At 40.6% G+C, this 21,479-nt stretch overlaps 1 protein-coding gene and 1 pseudogene across 4 annotated transcripts in view; both read right to left on the bottom strand.

Annotated features, from left to right (window-relative positions):
* KIF2A (kinesin family member 2A) overlaps positions 1-21,479 on the bottom strand; it is an 88,162-nt gene that overhangs the window by 50,992 nt on the left and 15,691 nt on the right. The gene's annotated exons all lie outside the window — the stretch shown is intronic.
* LOC101176602 lies at positions 1,929-3,892 on the bottom strand (annotated as a pseudogene).

Genomic DNA, 21,479 nt, shown 5'->3' with positions numbered 1-21,479 from the left:
ACCACCCTGGCCAGGCTGGTCTGGAACTCCTGACCTCAGGTGATCCACTCACCTCGGCCTCCCAATGTGATGGGATTGCAGGCATGAGCCACCGCGCCCAGCTGGTTATACTTACTAATCTCATAAAATGATTTTCTATGGCAGAGTTTTCCCTTTCCGTACTCTAGAATAGTTGGTGTGAAATTAGATTATTCGACTCTTGAGTATTTGGTAGGCACTTGTTAAACCATCTTGCTTTGCGTTATTATAAGAAGATCCAATTTCCTTAATAATTATGGAATTATTAGTTTTTTATTGTTTTCATAATTATATTTTTCTAAGAGTTTTAGATAAAGTTTCCACATTTTTGGCATCAAGTTCATATCTGTTTAATGCCTCTGGCATCTGATATGATGTCCACATTTTCATTCCTAGTATTTTGGTAAACTTTTTTCTCTTAATCTCACCTGGGATTTGTTCATTTGTCTTTTCCAAGAATAAACCTGACTTCGTTGAGTCTTTTTTATTAGGTGTTATTATGTACTTAATTTCTGCTATTATTACTTCTTTCTTTCAACTTACTTTGGGCATATTTTACTGTTTTTTTCCCCTTAAATTCTTAAGATGAATGCTTAAGTCATTCACCATCCTTATTCTTTCTATTTTCTTTATAAGCCGCTAAAGCTACACATTTCTTTCCCAGAACTGTTTTAGCAGCATCTTACAAGTTTTTAAATGTAGTTTTTTTGTTATTGTTCAGTTCCACCTATTTTTCTAATTTTCATGATTCTTTGTCTCATGAGTTATTTAGAAATGTTTCTCAAATTCCAGACATGGGGGTTTTCTAGGTATCCTGTTCATGATTTCTAAAGGTGAGATAACTGACCAATCAGAACAGACAAAGCCACAATAATTGGTATGACTTTCCCAGTGCACAGTGGCTGAATACCCCTGTATTTCTACCATAACTGTACTGGGCTGCCGTCCTTGATGGAAAATTTCTTATACATCTAGCTCCAGGAGCAAATCAGCAGCATTTAAAAACCAGCATTTTTAAGAGGAGCCACATAAGTCCTTGTCTTCAAACAGTGGACCTGACTCTGATTCTCCTTTAAAGTCTCTTTCTCCCACATCATCCTATAGGAATCAAAACTTTTGACATCCATGCCTGCTTCAGCCTCACCCATCTCTTAGAATTCCTGTTCCATTACTAATCCATGATCTTGTTTTTGAGCTCAGCTATGCCTTTTTGGTTTCCTCTTATGTGTTTGGGACAGAAGGATGCCAATACATGAACTTTATTATACTATTTTGAACCAGAAGCCTCAATCCATCTTTAAGTCATAAGTCATAGTCATAGAAAATGAGGTCAGATTTGAAAATTCTAAGTTTACATTGTTATATAAAATCAATACTACCATATAAAAGATAACTTATAGTTTCAAAAACTCTATGGCTTTTTAAAACTTAAAATCCAGAGACATATTTAAAAGTTTTCCATTTTGTTTCAATCTAGTTGTAAAGATAAATTAGTATAGAAAATGTCATCTGTTAGGGGTAAAGTAAAAACAAACAAAAAAAAAACACTTGCAAAGAGTTTTTCAATTTTTTTATTAAAATATATTTAATTAAAAATAATACCCACTGTGGCACTGTTCTCCATTGAGAGGCGAAAGGGTGGTGAGGAGGAGCTGGCAATGCCCATCCCTAGGAATCTGGACAAGCCCTGCCTCCCAGGTTCCCGTTTATATCCCCAACTTTCCAACAGGCTCTGACCTCCAGGCAATTGGTTCAAAGTTACAAGTGCTTGTGACCCTCCCTTGAGCTCCTCCAGGCCCACCCCTGTTACAGAATTCAAGGGCCACCTGGACAAACTCCTTGCTTTTTCTCATTCTTGGGATCCTTCGTTCATGCTACAAAGAGGATCGGGGGACACAGTGGAGTCTCTACTAGCTGGGGTAAGGGAGGAAACAGACAGTAATGGGGGACCGGGCCAAGAAGAGGGATGGTGATGAATGCTCCAGAGCAGGATCGGGCAGTAGGGCACTGGGTCTCTCAGCATGTATAGCCCTTCCAGGCCCAGTAGCTCCATGCACAGCTCATCTTCTAGCCCTGGCCCCAACTCCAACCCTGCTACTGACACCTCAAAGCCAAGTACTCCAGCCAGGGTTGCTGCAATCTCCTTAGAGAAACCTGGGGAGGAGTCTCCTATGAGGATGATGTTAGGCCTTGAGCCACAGCAGGAGCAGTGGTGGGTCAAGTTCTGGTGGTTGAGGGTGTGGGGATCCTGAGGGCCAGCCACTGGCCCCTCACCTTCTAAAAATCCAGGCCCTTCAGAAAAGCCAGGGGGATCCATCACCAGGCTGATTTATGGGCTCTCCATGCTGAACTGCTCCAGTTCCCCAGGCTGAAGTCACTCATTGGCCAGTGAAGACTTGCCCAAGCCCAGTGGGCCGAGGTGGGTAGTATTCCATAATCCAACTGCCTGCTCAGGGGCTACTCACCTGAGGGCTGTGCTGAGCAGACCTGAGAGGGCAGCTCTGGCTGCTGTAGAGACTTTGGGGTGTGTGGCTGGGTGTGCAGATTATTGGTCTCCAGGGGGACACCCTGAGTGATGGAAGACAGGGTGGGTGACATTGGCAAAAACTGGGTAGCTGCTGTTGGGACCTTCTGGCATCGGCTGGACCTGCAGGCAAACTTAGGGGGCTGAGGGGTACAAGGCAGTGGTGGCGGGAAGGCCCCAGGAGTAGAGGTTGAGTAAGGTAGGGGCAGATGAAGAATAAAGTGAGGACGAGAGGAGGAGTAGGAGGAGGAGAAGAAGGAAGAGGAAGAGGGGGAGGAAGAGAGGGAGGAGGAGGAGAAGGGGGGCAGGGTACTTAGTGAGGGGTGGCCCAGGAAGGTAGTAGGCAGGGCATTGTGGGCCAAGGAAGAGGGAGATAGTGAGGGGTGGCTGTGGGAGCCCTGAAGATGGAGCTGAGGACTGCTCAGGGAAGCCTGGAGATCGGGATTGCTTAGGGAGGACTGCAGGGATGGGTGGCTGAGAGGTGAACAAAGTCCTGGTGCATCATGACCTGGGCCCAAGTCCAGGCCCAGGCCCTCACTAATGCCCAGGTGAGTCATGATGTGAGTCAAATTGGAGGTACTGTTGCCCTTATTCAGGCTAGGGTAGGCTGTCTCCTCAGCGTCCAGGGGGGTGGGCAGTGCTGGCAGAAAGTACAAATTTGTGAGGTCAGGTAGGGACCTCCTCCCACATCCAGTCTTCATGGCAGGTGGGAGGACAGGCACACTGGCAAGCTGGCCAGGAGAAGGAAAGATATTAATTCCAGGAACTTCATTAGGACCGGAGTCAGGAGGAGGGTGATGACAGCTTCTAAGTATCCCATGGCTTCAGCAAATGCTTGTCACCTAGGAGAACTTCTCCTCAATAGCAGGTACTTTGGAGTCCATTTTACCACCCTGAAATGTTGGCTGGGCAGGATGCTGGGAGGTGTGGGGCCTGAATAAGTATCCTGGGGACTGGGGTTCATCACACTTGTGTGAAGGGCAGAGTCAGAGCTTGTCCTGTTAAATGCAGATGTTGGGCAAAACAGGTACCCCTTCTCTGCAGGGAAATTGTCCCAGGAGATAGTCCTTCACCAGCTGGACACTTCGGGAGGAGATAAGTAGGCAAGACTATAGGGAGAGCTGTTAGTGTGGTAGGGTGTTGGCAGAGAACCACCATAACAGGAACTCCTTGTGTATGGCAGTTGCAGTTTTGGCGTGTGTAACTGATGTCCATTATCATTTCCTCGAGGGCCACTGTGTCCTCAGCCTGACACTGCTTTTGCAGCGTGATCTCACTAAACTTGCACAGATTGAAAGCCAAGGCTGTGGCCGAACAAGGCTCATTTGCCCCTGCCCCCGATGTCGCCATCTTCCTCCCGTTCCTTCCTGACACCCTCCCAGTACAAGCCACTGTTCCTCCCTCAACACCTCCCAGCATCCTATTCCAGTCATAGCGACTGCCGCCTCAGCCTCAGAAACAGTTTTGGAAAGTACAGGCAAACCCTGCAGAATAGCTCCCTAATCATTATTTTCCCAATAGAACACCTCTTGGTTTTTAATACCAAAACCTCCTAAAATGTACTTTTCTCACAATGCAAGATTTTTCTGGCAAATATTTATGTAAGGAAAGATTTATATTTGTATGTGACAAAACTCAATTCACATTTTAAATAAAAGAATGTGCAAGAAAAGTTTGGAGCTACATTCCAAATATAATCGATAGACTGTTAGAATCACGGTAGACATAAAAAATCATGCCAAGTATCAAAGTGAAACAAAATGTAGGTATAGGATGATGCTTTTATCATATTCAGTATGAGCCATTTACTAACAAAGTTTGCTTGTCCTCAATGTATTTCTATAGCCTCTCATATATTTGTTTAGCCTTTGTTTTGCTTACTGCTGAGAGTCCCTGAATATTTAAGAAAATGTTGAAGAAAACGGTGGGAATGGGCAAAAAGCAATTACACTGGAAGAAAAGATTTTACTATATATAAATCTGATTTGTTAATCTCATTGTTTATTGATCACACATGATGATATTTTACTTATACAAAGGTAATTCACAGTGGTTAGTTACATTTCTGAATTTGGTTAGGGAGTTCATGTTGATACACTGCCATTTTTTTCCATTTAGTCTACATTCAACCATTTGACCTAAAAAAATGACAATTTCATATGGTTTAACTTAATATAAAAGTAATGTTCACCCCAAACTTAGATGTCAAAAATTTATAAAAATAAAATCTGCTAAATCAAATATAAATATAATAAATATTTTGAAATATAATCTTTAATCAAAGCCATTTCATGTTTAGCTCATTTTAAGAAACATTTTTACTTCACTTAAGGCTCAACTTTTTGTTAGGGCGAAATTAAAGGGAAAACAGTTCAGATCTCAACTTTTAATATCTGTTGGTAAATATCAAGATACATGATTTTTAAAAAGAAAAAAGCCACAAATGACTGAACAGAACATACATGCAAATTTAAGCCACCTTTGCTTCAGTGAATAAAAATAAATACATGGAATTTATATTTCAAGACTTTCTAATCTTTAAGATAGTTACTTAAGATCTGGTATTAGTGCTATTTGTCATAAAAGCTCATATATTCATTGAGCTGTCAAAAACAAGTTTTACATGTTGACAATTGCCTTTTGGTCTCTGAAAACAGGATCCTATTATATGTTTTCTAGTTCACAGCTGAGTTCACAGCAGCTGTGAGGCTAAGAAATGCCAGCAACCAATTAGGCTGGCATAAACCTTGTCTAGCATATAAAGTATAATTTGGTTGCAAATGGAGGAGACAAGAGCCAAAATAAGTCAGCCAAGAATACTAATAAAATTTCATTACAAGTATTTAAAAGTCAGAATATTAAAAATCTAACAAAAATATGTATTTTATTAAGAAAATATAGTAGTAGAACGTTAGGAAAAATACAAAAAAGCAACAATCAATTCTTTTCAGATCCAAGCAGTTTTTTAAAAGGTTGCAGCTGTTTCTGACATACCTAGGATTACAACCTCTATGTTGTTTTTTTTTTTTCATTTCTATTTCTAACTACCTAATCATAGGATTGTGGTATATGACCATACATATGGCAAGTCTTCCCCCAAAGTGAACATTATTTTTATCAGTTCCCCTTTAGACGTTTCTATAAAAATTTCTCTTCATACTTTTAAGACATTAAGACCTTTATAATTTTTTTTTTTTTTTTTTTTTTTGAGATGGAGTTTCGCTGTCACCCAGGCTGGAGTACAGTGGACGATCTCAACTCACCACAACCTCTGCCTCCCAAGTTCAACAAGCAATTATCCTGCCTCAGCCTCCCAAGTAGCTGGGATTACAGGCATATGCCACCGTGCCTGCAATCCCAGAAAACAAATTTTTTTTTTTTTTTTTAGGCAGAGTCTCGCTCTTGTTGCCCAGGGTGGAGTGCAATAGCACGATCTTGGCTCACTGCAGCCTCTGCCTCCCCGGTTCATGCGATTCTCCTGCCTCAGTCTCCTGAGGAGCTGGGATTACAGGCACGTGCCACCACGCCTGGCTAATTTTGTATTTTTAGTAGAGATGTGGTTTCTCCATGTTGGTCAGGCTGGTCTCAAACTCCCAACCTCAGGTGATCCGCCTGCCTTGACCTCCCAAAGTGCTGGGATTAAAGGCATGAGCCACTGTGCCTGGCCTAGACCTTTATAAAAATTTCAAAACCTAAATATGCCTAAGAACAACACAACTTAAATTATTAGTAAAAATAAAACTTCAGTTATAAGATTGTTTATAATGGCTATTTCCAAACCCTTTGAAGTTGTTTAAATCTGTTTTAAGTATGATAAATTTAAAAATATAACAGATCAATGCTTTATACAATATTACTACAAAAAATATAATTTAAAAATTTGTACACATATTTTTAAAAAGTAGTCACTGGTGATTCATATGTATACAGCCATGTAATGAAAACTAATAGGAAAATCTAGCTTACCTGCCAATAAATTAAAATATATAGTGTGTCTATTCTTGATAAAACCTCTAGCAACCCCTTCCATTTCCAATCAGAATACCACTAAATAATTTAAAAGCATTTTTAATAGACTTTTAAAAATATGCTAATAAAATCTAGTTGTCTCCTGTACCTCTCAGGCAGAGACTAAGAGGAAAACATGCATAAATATCCATTCTCAGAAGAACAAAGAAATATTACTCTGAATTGTAAAATCACACATTCAGACCAAGTGTCTGGCAGAACAATGTTGTTTCCAGAAGATGAGTAAAATACATAAGTTTACTCAAAGTGGTTGGTAAACAGATACTTGAAGGAAATACTTTCTTCCAAGTCATTCCACACCAGATAAATTATCTTAGAACACAGTGACGGTAAAACCTTTTGCCACTTCATATCAGGTGATTGATCAAAACCTGTCTTAAATAACAGGTTTTCCATTATTCTTTCTTTTTTTCTTTCTTTTTCTCACTCTCACCCAGGCTGGAGTTGAATGGTGCAATCTTAGTTCACTGAAATCTCTGCCTCCTGGGCTCAAGTGATCCTCCCACCTCAGCCTTCCGAGTAGCTGGAACCAGAGGTGCCTGCCACCACACCTGGCTATTTTTTGTATTTTTTGTACAGACAGGTTTTTGCCATGTTGCCCAGGCTGGTCTCAAACTCCTGGGCTCAAGTGATCTGCTCACCTCTGCCTCCCAAAGTGCTGGGTCTACAGGCATGAGCCACTGTGCCCGGCCCCATTTTTCTTAAATAATAATTAGGTACATAAAATAGTGGTTCCAATCAATTGTATATTTAGTTATTAAACCAACTGCCACTGTAGAACGCAAATTCAAAAATTTTGCTGCCATCTTTCCAAGTTAAGTCATAGAAAAACATGCTAATAAGCTTTCATTGTCTAAAGAGGTTTGTCTTAAGACTGGTCTTTTAAAACAGATACAATTCCTTTCTTCAGCTTATTAAAAGAATTCTAAAAGGATGCTCCTTCAAGAACATGAAAACAATTCCCCTCTTTAATATGTCTATAATATTATAATCTTATCATAATCACAAAATAGAGAAAAGTTGGGAAAACAAAGATTGTCAAATGCTGCTTTAAAATAGACTAAAAGGACAGGGATGCTACAAAAAAGCATTATTTAGAAAATGGAAGTTAACTACACAGTAATATTCACAGTAATGTTAACTACACTAATAGTCACACATTATATCTTAGTTTTGCCAACCACCTCAAAGCAGTTATTATTTATAATCTAACAGTAAATGTCAATTTATTCCTAGGTGCCACTGACCAGTAACTGAGGACAGAAAGAAATTTGATTTGTTGGAGGTCATACAGCAGATGAGCAGCAGAAGTCAAAGTCTCAAATTCTGATATTCAGGTTGTGTTAGCTAATCTAAGCAGTGAGGAGAGTCCTTCATGAGGACTATGTAGCATTACACCTTCTTCAATAGCTTTAGTGGAACAAGAAGCCATTAGAGGAGGACATAAATAATGTCTCAGCTGACACTGGTAACAGTGCTGTTGCTGTTTAGTAAATCTCTGGGTAATGTGACTTTGCCAAACATAGAGACCTTTCTGTTTGGTTTATCACACTTAAGATGTTACTGTTTTTTAACTAAATTGAAAGTTCTAGTATTTCCTTTCTTAGACATTAAACACAAACCTGAAAGTTTGGAAGAAGGAGAGAAAAAAGGAAATGATATAGCTAAGATTTTCATTAAGAAAATACAACTTAAAAATGGGACAAATTTTATTCATATTGAAAACAAACTATGAATTTTCAAATTCTTACCTCATCTATTGTTTTGAAAAGGGATGTAAAAAATAGTGCTCAGTTTCTATAGGCTGACGGGGAAACTTCGGATCTGTTGAGCTGCACACTAACAATTAAGGCAGCATTATTATTTAGAAGGGCCCACTGTGCAGCTTTTTAGAAAAGTTTCATTCAGAATTTGCATAACAGTAATAAGAAAAATGTCATAAAGAACTATGATAGCATTAAAAAGTATTAAATCAGGATGGGCACGGTGGCTCACGCCTGTAATCACAGCACTTTGGGAGGCTGAGGCGGGCGGATCACCTGAGGTCGGGAGTTTGAGACCACCCTGACCCAAAATGGTGAAACCCCATCTCTACTAAAAATACTAAATTAGACAGGCGTGGTGGCACATGCCTGTAATCCCAGCTACTCGGGAGGCTGAGGTAGGAGAATCGCTTGAACCCCGGAGGCAGAGGTTGCAGTGAGACGAGATCGCACCACTGCACTCCAGCCTGGGCAACAAGAGCAAAACTCCGTTTCAAAAAAAAAAGTATTAAATCACTGTGGTTTCCTGATGTTATTCAGCATATTTGGGGCTGGGGAAAAGGAAGGTTAAAACACCATCCAAAACCACTTGTAAAAAGAACATAAAAACCAAAATTCTAAAATCACGATGTAATATGATTACGATTCTAGCTAAAATAGTAACAATGTAAAAAAAAAAAAACACACAGTACTAGAAATAACACTACATGAAGTTTACTAAATATGTTAACTAAATAAATCTCAAAACCTATGAGCCTTAACTAAAAGGCTATTCTTCATATCTACATTCCTTTGGATAACAGAATATACCAAATGTATCTTTACTTACGTGTTAAAGAACACAAGATTTCCTTTTTAGAATACCAAAGACTTTTACAGTGGTGGTGTTAAAGCAACATGTTGCCAATAGTTCAAAATTCTGAAGAACTGTCTTTCCCAGGTGTTCTCCTGAATACACTGAACAATGCTATCTAACTGTTCCCTGGCTTAAATTTTTATTTAGCCAAAAGGGAATTTCATACCAATACAGCTGTGCTATTCTGTGAACTTTTCACAGCTACGTGTACATATCATCTTCTCTTATGCATACATCCTAATGAGACAGGGATCTTATGGAATGTTTTTCAAGTTAGTGCAATGTTATTATTCCCCCCAGGACTCTGTCATCCCAACTCCTGCTCCACTCTACGTATGGGAAGATGATGATGATAATGACCCTGAGTCATGGAAATTTCTACTTTTAAAGCCTGGCCAATTTCAGTTAGGAAAATAAATAATCACTCTTCTAAGCCCTTTTACCACTAGGGTAAAATGTATATTTCAAATTCAGTGCTGCCAGAACAAAAGGTACATAAAGAAGAATGAGATCATTGAAGCTCCGTGTGGCAAGAAAGGCTAAAGTCAGATTATGAGTTTGGTTTTGTACATATGAAGTTTAAGATATCTGTCCAGTGGAGATATGAAGTAGGCTCTCTAATAGGCTGGAGTTGGTCAAAGCTGAAGAAAAAAGCTTGGGGATTGTCAATTCAAATCATGCATTCTCAGTGGGGGTGATATCCCCAAGGTGGTAAAAATTGGCTCTTTGGAAGGGCAGATCTTAGATATTACAATGGTTTGTGGCTCTCCGAAGGGCTACAACCCATAAATAGATGCAGAGAAATCTCACTGCGATGGGGTGACTAGGCAATGAAGTAGTCAAAAGGCTTTTCAGGCAGAGCAATAATGAAAAAAAGGTTTGCAAAACACCAATACAGACAGTATTTTTTAAGACAAACAAAGTGGATGTGACCACTAAGAGAATGAGGGTAGAAGTCCTGATCTTTAAAGTTCTGTATAGAGGTCAGGGAAATGAGATACCAGCAAAGGAGGTCAAGAAGTTACCAGAGAAAAGGAAGAAAAATCAGAAGAGTAGTCACAGAAGCTAAGTGAAGGTATTTCAAAAGAAAGGGAGTGAATTAATTGTGTCAAATGCTGCTAACAGATCAAGTAAAAACGGAGCAATGCCTAAAAGTGAGAGTAGTCAAGAGGTTTTTGTTTTTTCTTTGAGGCAGTGGCTGGATCTCGGCTCACTGCAATCTCCACCTCCCCAGCTCAAGCAATCCTCCTACCTCAGCCTCCTGAGTAGGTAGGACCACAGGCATGTGCTACCATGCCCTGCTAACCCTTGGTATTTTTTGTAGAGAGGGAGTTTCGCCATGTTGCCCAGGCTGGTCTCAAACTCCTGGGCTCAAGCGATCCGCCTGCCTCAGCCTCCCAGTGCTGGGATTATAGGTGTGAGCCACCACACCAAGCCTAAGAGGATTTTTTTTTTCGGATGGGAGAAATAACAGCATTTCCATATTGATGGAAATGACTCAGTAAAGAAAATAACTGTTGATGCAGCACAGAGAGACCAATGAAGTTGTGACTGGGCAGGTGAAAGGAGACAAGACCCAGCGTACAAGTGGAGGAAAGGGGCATAAAACAGGAACACAAAAAATGTGTCCACAGCAAAATAAGGAAGGCAGTCATAGGCACAGAGGCTGGTAGTTGGGTAAATGTGGCTGACTTGTAGTTCTTTACTGGTTGTTCATATTTCTTGGTGGTGAAATGACAAGCAAGGTCATTTTGCTGAGTGTGGGTGAGCCAGGAGCAAACATCCTCAAGGAATGAGGGAAGCTGGCAATATCAATAAGATTTCTATTGAGAAACCAGATATATTGTGTCTCTACTAACCAGCAGACAGAATACAAATACAGAAATATGGGGATAAAGGCAATGGATTCCATTTTTGGTAAGTTTAAGATACTGGCAGGAAATACATGGGATAGTACCTAAAAGGTAGATCAGAAACCAAGAGAAATATTTGGTCTGCAGAGGCATTTTTTTTTTAACTTTTATTAAGGTTTGGGGTTCATATGCAGGTTTGTTACATGGGTAAATTGCATGTCACCAAGGTTTGGTATACAAATGATCCCATCACCCAGGTAGTGAGCAGAGTACCCAACAGCTAGTTTTTCAACCTTCCCACCCTCCTTCCTCTAGTAATCCCAGGGTCTATTGTTGCCATCTTTGTGTCCGCTATTTACCCAATGTTTAGCTCCAGCTTAACCAGTTCACCATTGATGGACATCCAGGTTGATTACATGTCTTTGCTATTATAAACTGTAGTGCAATGAACATATGAGTACAGGTCTATTTTCTGTAGAATAATTTATTTTCCATTGTGTATATACCCGGTAGTGGGATTGTTGGGTTGAATAGTTTTAAGTTATCTGAGAAATCTCCACACTGCTTTCCACAGTGGCTGAACTAATTTACATTTCCACCAACAGTGTGTGAGTGTTCCCTTTCCTCTGCAACCTGGCCAACATCTGTTATTTTTTTGACTTTTTAATAATAGCCATTGTGACTGGTGTGAGATGGTGTCTCGTTGCAGTTTTGACTTACATTTCTCAAATGATTAGTGATGTTGAGCATTTTTTCATATACCTGTTGGCCACATGTATGTCTTCTTTTGAGAAGTATCTGTTCATGTCCTTTACCCATTTTTTTCTTTCAGAGCAGGAATGAAGGTTTATTGAAAAGCTTTACAGTTCGGCATGGTGGCTCATGCCTGTAATCCCAGCATTTTCGGAGGCTGAGGCAGGCGGATCACCTGAGGTCAGGAGTTCGAGACCAGCCTGGCCAACATGGCGAAATCCCATCTCTACTATAAATACAAAAATTAGCCGGGCATAGTGGCAGGCACCTATAATCCCAGCTACTCGGGAGGCTGAGGCAGGAGAACCACTTGAATCTGGGAGGTGGAGGTTGCAGTGAGCCGACATCACACCACTGCACTCGAGCCTGGGTGACAGAGCGAGACTCTGTCTCAAAAAAAAAAAAAAAAAAAAAAAAGAAAGAAAAGAAAAGAAGAGCTTTACAACGTTAAGGAAAGAAAAGAAAAGAAAAGAAAGTACAACTTGGAAGAGGAACAAGCAGGCGACTTAAAGAAAGCAAGTGTGTCCCTCTGCCCATTTTTTAATGGGACTGTTTGTTTTTGCTTGAATTGTTTCTTATAGATTCTGGAAATGAGATCTTTGTCATATGCATAGTTTGTGAATATTTTCTCCCATTCTGTAGGCTGTCTGTTTACTCTGTTTCTTTTGCTGTGCAGAAGCTCTTTGATTAGCTCCTATTTGTCATTTTTTTTCTTTTTGTTGTAATTGTTTTGGGGACTTGGTCATACACTCTTTGATAAGGCCAATGCCCAGAATGGTATTTGCTAGGTTTTCTTCCAGTGATTTTATAGTTTGAGGTCTTACATTTAAGTCTTTAATCCATTTTGAGTTAATTTTTGTTTATGGTGAAAGGAAGGGGTCCAGTTTCAATCTTCTACATGTGGCTACCCAGTTTTCCCAGCACCATTTACTGAATAAGGAGTCCTTTCCCCATTGCTTGTTATTATCGACTTTGCTGAAGATCAGATGGTTGTAGGTGTGTGGCTTTATTTCTGGGTTCTCAATCTTGTTCCACTGGTCTATGTGTCTGTTTTTATATCAGTACCGTGCTGTTTTGGTTACTGCAGCTTTGCAGTACAGCTTGAAATGGGGTAGTATGATACCTCTGGCTTTGTTATTTTTGCTAAGGATTGTTTTGGCTATTAGGTTCTTTTTCGGTTCATATGAATTTTAGAATAGATTTTCCTAATTCTGTGAAGAATGTCATTGGTAGTTTGATAGAAATAGCATTGAATCTGTAAATTGCTTTGGGCAGTACAGCCATTTTAACAACACTGATTCTTCTTATCCATGATCGTGGAATGTTTTTCTGTTTGTATCATCTCAGATTTATTTCAGCAATGTTTTGTAATTCTCACTGTAGAGCTCTTTTGCTTCCTTGGTTAGCTGTATTCCTAGGTATTTTATTCTTTATGTGGCTACTGTAAATGAGATTCTGTGCAGAGGCATTTTGAAGAAGAATTTTCATTAAAAATTTTTTATTTATTTATTTTATTTTTTTTGAGACAGGGTTTCCCTCTGTTACCCAGGCTGGAGCACAGTTGCATGAACACAGCTCACTGCAGCCTCAACCTCTGGAGCTCATGGGATCCTCCCACCTCAGCCACCAGAGTGGCTGGGACCACAGGTACATACCACCATGCTCAGCTAATTTTTGCAAGGTATATTTTGTAGAGACGAGGTTTTGCCATGTTGCCCAGGCTGATCTCAAACTTCTGGGCTCAGGCGATCCACCCACCTCAACCTCCCAAAGTGATGGGATTACAGGCATGAGCCACTGTACCCAGCAAAAAAAATTTAAAGTATTATGAAAAATTGCAAACTTATACAATAGATGATAACCCCCTACATTCAGCTTCACTAATTTTCAACATATGGACAATCCTACTGCCACTTCTATCACAACTGGATTATTCTGAAACAAATTCTAGCTATCCCTTCAACACATCAATATTTACTTCAGAATGTATAAAGCTATAATTTTATGTGTTTTAACATTCTTCTTTTTTTTCTTTGAGACAGAGTCTCGCTCTGTCGCCCAGGCTGGAGTGCAGTGGCGTGATCTCAGCTCATTGCAAGCTCCACCTCCCAGGTTCACACCATTCTCCTGCCTCAGCCTCCCAAGTGGCTAGGACTACAGGCGCCTGCCACCGCGCCCGGCTAATTTTTTGTATTTTTTTAGTAGAGACAGGGTTTCACCGTGGTCTCGATTAACATTCTCCTTTTTAAAAACCTTTTCTAATACATTTATTTTTCCATCTTTCTCAGATTTTTTTTTTTTTTTTTGAGACGGGAGTTTCGCTCGTTGCCCAGGCTGGAGTGCAATGGCGTGATCTTGGCTCACCGCAACCTCTGCCTGACGGGTTCAAGTGATTATCCTGCCTCAGCCTGCTGAGTAGCTGGAATTACAGCCATGCGCCACCACGCCCGGCTAATTTTGAATTTTTAGTAGAGATGAGGTTTCTCAATGTTGGTCAGGCTGGTCTTGAACTCCTGACCTCATGTGATCCGTTTGCCTCGGCCTCTCAAAGTGCTGGGATTACAGGCATGAGTCACTGCGCCCGGCTTTCTCAGATGTTTTAATAAAGCTGATTTTTTTTTTTTTTTTTTACTAAATTGAATCACATTCCACTCATCTATTTTAAAGTAACATTAAAAATATGATCATGAAAAAAAAAACCCCAAAACCATAAAACAATCTTTACCATATTTACCATTTAAACTCTATTTCCCATGCATCTCTTAATGCCTGGTTTTGTGCTGTGTTTACTATGGTCTCTGTAAATACTGATACATTATACCATATATGCACATATGTGTGTAGGTACACAGATAAAAGGCAACCGCTTCCCACCCTTCGACTCTGGTAACAAAGAGATGACTTTGAGACTAGAGTTGCAAGGTATTTCAAGGCCTTATTCATCCTTTACCAAAGACTTGCAGCATATTTGCTGACAAATGCTTAATTTGTTTTCTATGTTAAAAGGTCAAGAACAAGTGTTAAGATCAAGGAAGAACATAAACATTTTAGGTAATATAGTCCATGGAAAGGCCTAAGTAGCAGGACATAAAGGTAGGTCTCATCTTGGATTAGACAATGGTTTCTTAGATATAACAAAAGCAAAAGCAACAAAAGAAAAAACAGATAACTGGACTTCATCAAAATTAAAAATTTTTGCACTTCAAAGGATACTATCAAGAAAGGGAAAAGACAACCCTCGGAATGAGAAAAAATATCTGTAAAGCATGTATCAGATAAGGCAGTAGTATCCAGAAGTTTTATACCTCAACAATAAAAAGATAAATATTGACTGGGCACGGTGGATCATACCTGTCATCCCAGCACTTTTGAGAGGCTGAGACGGGAGGATCACTTGAGCCCAGGAGTTTGACCAGCCTGGGTAACATAATGAGACCTTGTCTCTCCCCCACCCCAATCCCCTCTAAATAAAAATTAGCCAGGCAAGGTGGCTTGTGCCTGTGGCCCTAGCTACTCAGGAAGCTGAAGTGGGAGAGGCACTTGGGCCTGGGAGGTAAGGCTGCAATGAGCTATGATCATGCCACTGCATTCCAGCCTGAGTGACAGAGTGAGACGTTGTCTCAAAAAAAAAAGAGAAAACATACCAAATTATAAAGTGAACAAAGGATTTGAACAGATCTTTCTCCAAAAAAGACATACAAATGGCTGGGCATGGTGGCTCAAGTCTGTAATCCTACAACTTTGGGAGGCCAAGGTGGGCGGATCACTTGAGCTCACAAGTATGAGACCAGCCTAAGAAACGTGGCGAAACATGTCTCTACAAAAAAATATAAAAATCAGCCGGATGTGGTGTGCATCTGTAGTCCCAGCTACTTGGGAGGCTGAGGTGAAAGGATCAGTTGAGCCCAGGAGGCAGAGGTTGCAGTCAACTGACATCACACCATTGCACTCCAGTCTGGGCGACAGAATAAGACTCTATCCTTTAAAAACAAACAAACAAACAAACAAGCAAACAAAAAATGGTAAATGAACACATGGAAAGATGTTCAACATCATTAGTCATTAGGGAAATGCAAATCAAAATCACAATAAAGTGCCACTTCATACCCACCAGGACGGCTATAATAAAAAAGATGGAAAATAACAAGTTCGGGCCAGGATGTGGAAAATTGGAACCCTCAAATATTACTAGTGGGAATGCAAAATAATATAGCCACTTTGGAAAATAATATGGCAGTTCCTCAAAAAGTTAAGTATAGAGTTACCATATAATCCAGCAATTCCACTTCCAGGTATAACCCGCAAAAACTGAAAACAGATGATGGCCGAATAGGAACAGCTCCGGTCTCCAGCTCCCAGCCCCAGCGACACAGAAGACGGATGATTTCTGCATTTCTGCTTGAGGTACCGGTTTCATCTCACTAGGGAGTGCCTAACAGTGGGTACAGGACAGTCGGTGAGGCGCACTGTGCGCGAGCCGAAGCAGGGCGAGGCATTGCCTCACTTGGGAAGCGCAAGGGGTCAGGGAGTTCCCTTTCCTAGTCAAAGAAAGGGGAAACAGACGGCACCTGGAATATCGGGTCAGTCCCATCCTAATACTGTGCTTTTCCAACGGGCCTGGAAAACGGCACACTAGGAGATTGTGTCCCGCACCTGGCTCGGAGGGTCCTATGTCCACGGAGTCTCGCTGATTGCTAGCACAGCAGTCTGAGATCAAGCTGCAAGGTGGCAGCGAGGCTGGGGGAGGGGCGCCCGCCATTGCCCAGGCTTGCTTAGGTAAACAAAGCAGCCAGGAAGCTCGAACTGGGTGGAGCCCACCACAGCTCAAGGAGGCCTGCCTGCCTCTGTAGGCTCCACCTCTAGGGGCAGGGCACAGACAAACAAAAACTCAGCAAGAAACTCCACAGACTTAAATGTCCCTGTCTGACTGACAGCTTTGAAGAGAGTAGTGGTTCTCCCAGCACACAGCTGGAGATCTGAGAACAGACAGACTGCCTCCTAAAGTGGGTCCCTCACCCCTGAGCAGCCTAACTGGGAGGCACCGCCCCAGTAGGGACAGACTGACACCTCATTCAGCCGGGTACTCCTCTGAGACAAAACTTTCAGAGGAACTATCAGACAGCTGAATTTGTGGTCTCACGAAAATCCGCTGTCCTGCAGCCACCGCTGCTGACACCCAGCCAAACAGGGTCTGGAGTGGACCTCTAGTAAACTCCAACAGACCTGCAGCTGAGGGTCCTGTCTGGTAGAAGGAAAACTAACAAACAGAAAGGACATCCACACCAAAAACCCATCTGTACATCACCATCATCAAAGACAAAAAGTAGATAAAACCACAAAGATGGGGAAAAAACAGAACACAAAAACTGGAAACTCTAAAAAACAGAGCACCTCTCCTCCTCCAAAGGAACGCAGTTCCTCACCAGCAACGGAACAAAGCTGGATGGAGGATGACTTTGACAAGTTGAGAGAAGAAGGCTTCAGACGATCAAACTACTCTGAGCTACGGGAGGAAATTCAAAACAATAGCAATGAAGTTAAAAACTTTGAAAAAAAATTAGAAGAATGGATAACTAGAATAACCAATGGAGAGAAGGGCTTAAAGGAGCTGATGGAGCTGAAAGCCAAGTTTCGAGAACTACGCGAAGATTGCAGAAGCCTCAGTAGCAGATGTGATCAACTGGAAGAAAGGGTATCGCTGATGGAAGATGAAATGAATGAAATGAAGAGAGAAGGGAAGTTTAGAGGAAAAAGAATAAAAAGAAATGAACAAAGCCTCCAAGAAATTTGGGACTATGTGAAAAGACCAAACCTACGTCTGATTGGTGTACCTGAAAATGATGGGGAGAATGGAACCAAGTTGGAAAACACTCTGCAAGATATTATCCAGGAGAACTTCCCCAATCTAGCAAAGCAGGCCAGCATTCAGATTCAGGAAATATAGAGAACGCCACAAAGATACTCCTCGAGAAGAGCAACTCCAAGACACATAATTGTCAGATTCACCAAAGTTGAAATGAAGGAAAAAATGTTAAGGGCAGCCAGAGAGAAAGGTCGGGTTACCCACAAAGGGAAGCCCATCAGACTAACAGCTGATCTCTCAGCAGAAACTCTACAAGCCAGAAGAGAGTGGGGGCCAATATTCAACATTCTTAAAGAAAAGAATTTTCAACCCAGAATTTCCTATCCCGCCAAACTAAGCTTCATAAGTGAAGGAGAAATAAAATACTTTACAGACAAGCAAATGCTGAGTGATTTTGTCACCACCAGGCCTGCCCTAAAAGAGCTCCTGAAGGAAGCACTAAACATGGAAAGGAACAACCGGTACCAGCCACTGCAAAAACACGCCAAATTGTAAAGACCATCGAGGCTAGGAAGAAACTATAGCAACTAACGAGCAAAATAACCAACTAACATCATAATGACAGGATCAGATTCACACATAACACTATTAAGGTTTAATGTAAATGGGCTAAATGCTCCAATCAAAAGACACAGACTGGCAAACTGGATAAGGAGTCAGGACCCATCAGTGTGCTGTATTCAGGAAACCCATCTCACGTGCAGAGACACACATAGACTCAAAATAAAGGGATGGAGGAAGATCTATCAAGCAACTGGAAAACAAAAAAAGGCAGGGGTTGCAATCCTAGTCTCTGATAAAATAGACTTTAAACCAACAAAGATCAAAAGAGACAAAGAAGGCCATTACATAATGGTAAAGGGATCAATTCAACAAGAAGAGCTAACTATCCTAAATATATATGCACCCAACACAGGAGCACCCAGATTCATAAAGCAAGTCCTGGTGACCTACAAAGGGACTTAAACTCCCACACAATAATAATGGGAGATTTTAACACCCCACTGTCAACATTAGACAGATCAACGAGACAGAAAGTTAACAAGGATATCCAGGAATTGAACTCAGCTCTGCACAAAGTGGACCTAATAGACATCTACAGAACTCTCCACCCCAAATCAAAAGAATATACATTTTTTTCAGCACCACACCACACCTATTCCAAAATTGACCACATAGTTGGAAGTAAAGCTCTCCTCAGCAAATGTAAAAGAACAGAAATTATAACAAACTGTCTTTCAGACCACAGTGCAATCAAACTAGAACTCAAGATTAAGAAACTCACTAAAACCGCTCAACTACATGGAAACTGAACAACCTGCTCCTGAATGACTATTGGGTACATAATGAAATGAAGGCAGAAATAAAGATGTTCTTTGAAACCAACGAGAACAAAGACACAACATACCAGAATCTCTGGGACACGTTCAAAGCAGTGTGTAGAGGGAAATTTATAGCACTAAATGCCCACAAGAGAAAGCAGGAAGATCCAAAATTGACACCCTAACATCACAATTAAAAGAACTAGAAAAGCAAGAGCAAACACATTCAAAAGCTAGCAGAAGGCTAGAAATAACTAAAATCAGAGCAGAACTGAAGGAAATAGAGACACAAAAAACCCTTCAAAAAATTAATGAATCCAGGAGCTGGTTTTTTGAAAAGATCAACAAAATTGATGGACCGCTAGCAAGACTAATAAAGAAGAAAAGAGAGAAGAATCAAATAGATGCAATAAAAAACGAAAAAGGGGATATCACCACCGATCCCACAGAAATACAATCTACCATCAGAGAATACTACAAACACCTCTATGCAAATAAACTAGAAAATCTAGAAGAAATGGATAAATTCCTCGACAAATACACCCTCCCAAGACTAAACCAGGAAGAAGTTGAATCTCTGAATAGACCAATAACAGGTTCTGAAATTGTGGCAACGATCAATAGCTTACCAACCAAAAAGAGTCCAGGACCTGATGGATTCACAGCTGAATTCTACCAGAGGTACAAGGAGGAACTGGTACCATTCCTTCTGAAACTATTCCAATCAATAGAAAAAGAGGGAATCCTCCCTAACACATTTTACGAAGCCAGCATCGTCCTGATACCAAAGCCTGGCAGAGACATAACCAAAAAAGAGAATTTCAGACCAATATCCTTGATGAACATCAATGCAAAAATCCTCAATAAAATACTGGCAAACCGAATCCAGCAGCACATCAAAAAGCTTATCCACCATAATCAAGTGGGCTTCATCCCTGGGATGCAAGGCTGGTTCAACATACACAAATCAATAAATGTAATCCAGCATATAAACAGAACCAATGACACAAACCACATGATTATCTCAATGATGCAGAAAAGGCCTTTGACAAAATTCAACAACCCTTCATGCTAAAAACTCTCAATAAATTAGGTATTGATGGGACGTATCTCAAAATAATAAGAGCTATCTATGACAAACCCACAGCCAATATCATACTGAATGGGCAAAAACTGGAAGCATTCCCTCTGAAAACTGGCACAAGACGGGGATGCCCTCTCTCACCACTCCTATTCAACATAGTGCTGGAAGTTCTGGCCAGAGCAATCAGGCAGGAGAAGGAAATAAAGGGTATTCAATTAGGAAAAGAGGAAGTCAAACTGTCCCTGTTTGCAGATGACATGATTGTATATCTAGAAAACCCCATTGTCTCAGCCCAAAACCTCCTTAAGCTGATTAGCAACTTCAGCAAAGTCTCAGGATACAAAATTAATGTACAAAAATCACAAGCATTCTTGTACACCAATAACAGACAAACAGAGAGCCAAATCATGAGTGAACTCCCATTCACAATTGCTTCAAAGAGAATAAAATACCTAGGAATCCAACTTACAAGGGATGTGAAGGACCTCTTCAAGGAGAACTACAAACCACTGCTCAATGAAATAAAAGAGGATACAAACAAATGGAAGAACATTCCATGCTCATGGGTTGGAAGAATCAATATCGTGAAAATGGCCATACTGCCCAAGGTAATTTATAGATTCAATGCCATCCCCATCAAGCTACAAATGACTTTCTTCACAGAATTGGAAAAAACTACTTTAAAGTTCATATGGAACCAAAAAAGAGCCCGCATCGCCAAGTCAATCCTAAGCCAAAAGAACAAAGCTGGAGGCATCACGCTACCTGACTTTAAACTATACTACAAGGCTACAGTAACCAAAACAGCATGGTACTGGTACCACAACAGAGACATAGATCAATGGAACAGAACAGAGCCCTCAGAAATGATGCCGCATAGCTACAACTATCTGATCTTTGACAAACCTGACAAAAACAAGAAATGGGGAAAGGATTCCCTATTTAATAAATGGTGCTGGGAAAACTGGCTAGCCATATGTAGAAGGCTGAAACTGGATCCCTTCCTTACACCTTATACAAAAATTAATTCAAGATGGATTAAAGACTTATATGTTAGACCTAAAACCATTAAAATCCTACAAGAAAACCTAGGCAATACCATTCAGGACATAGGCGTGGGCAAGGACTTCATGTCTAAAACACCAAAAGCAATGGCAACAAAAGGCAAAATTGACAAATGGGATCTCATTAAACTAAAGAGCTTCTGCACAGCAAAAGAAACTACATCAGAGTGAACAGGCAACCTACAGAATGGGAGAAAATTTTTGCAACCTGCTCATCTGACAAAGGGCTAATATCCAGAATCTACAATGAACTCAAACAAATTTACAAGAAAAAAACAAACAACCCCATCAAAAAGTGGGCAAAGGACATGAACAGACACTTCTCAAAAGAAGACATTTATGCAGCCAAA

This window comes from Nomascus leucogenys, chromosome 18 (genome assembly GCF_006542625.1).
Source record: "Nomascus leucogenys isolate Asia chromosome 18, Asia_NLE_v1, whole genome shotgun sequence".
NCBI classification, from domain to species: domain Eukaryota; kingdom Metazoa; phylum Chordata; class Mammalia; order Primates; family Hylobatidae; genus Nomascus; species Nomascus leucogenys.
Note: the sequence above shows the minus strand (reverse complement) of the source record. Positions and strands in the feature narration are given on the sequence as shown.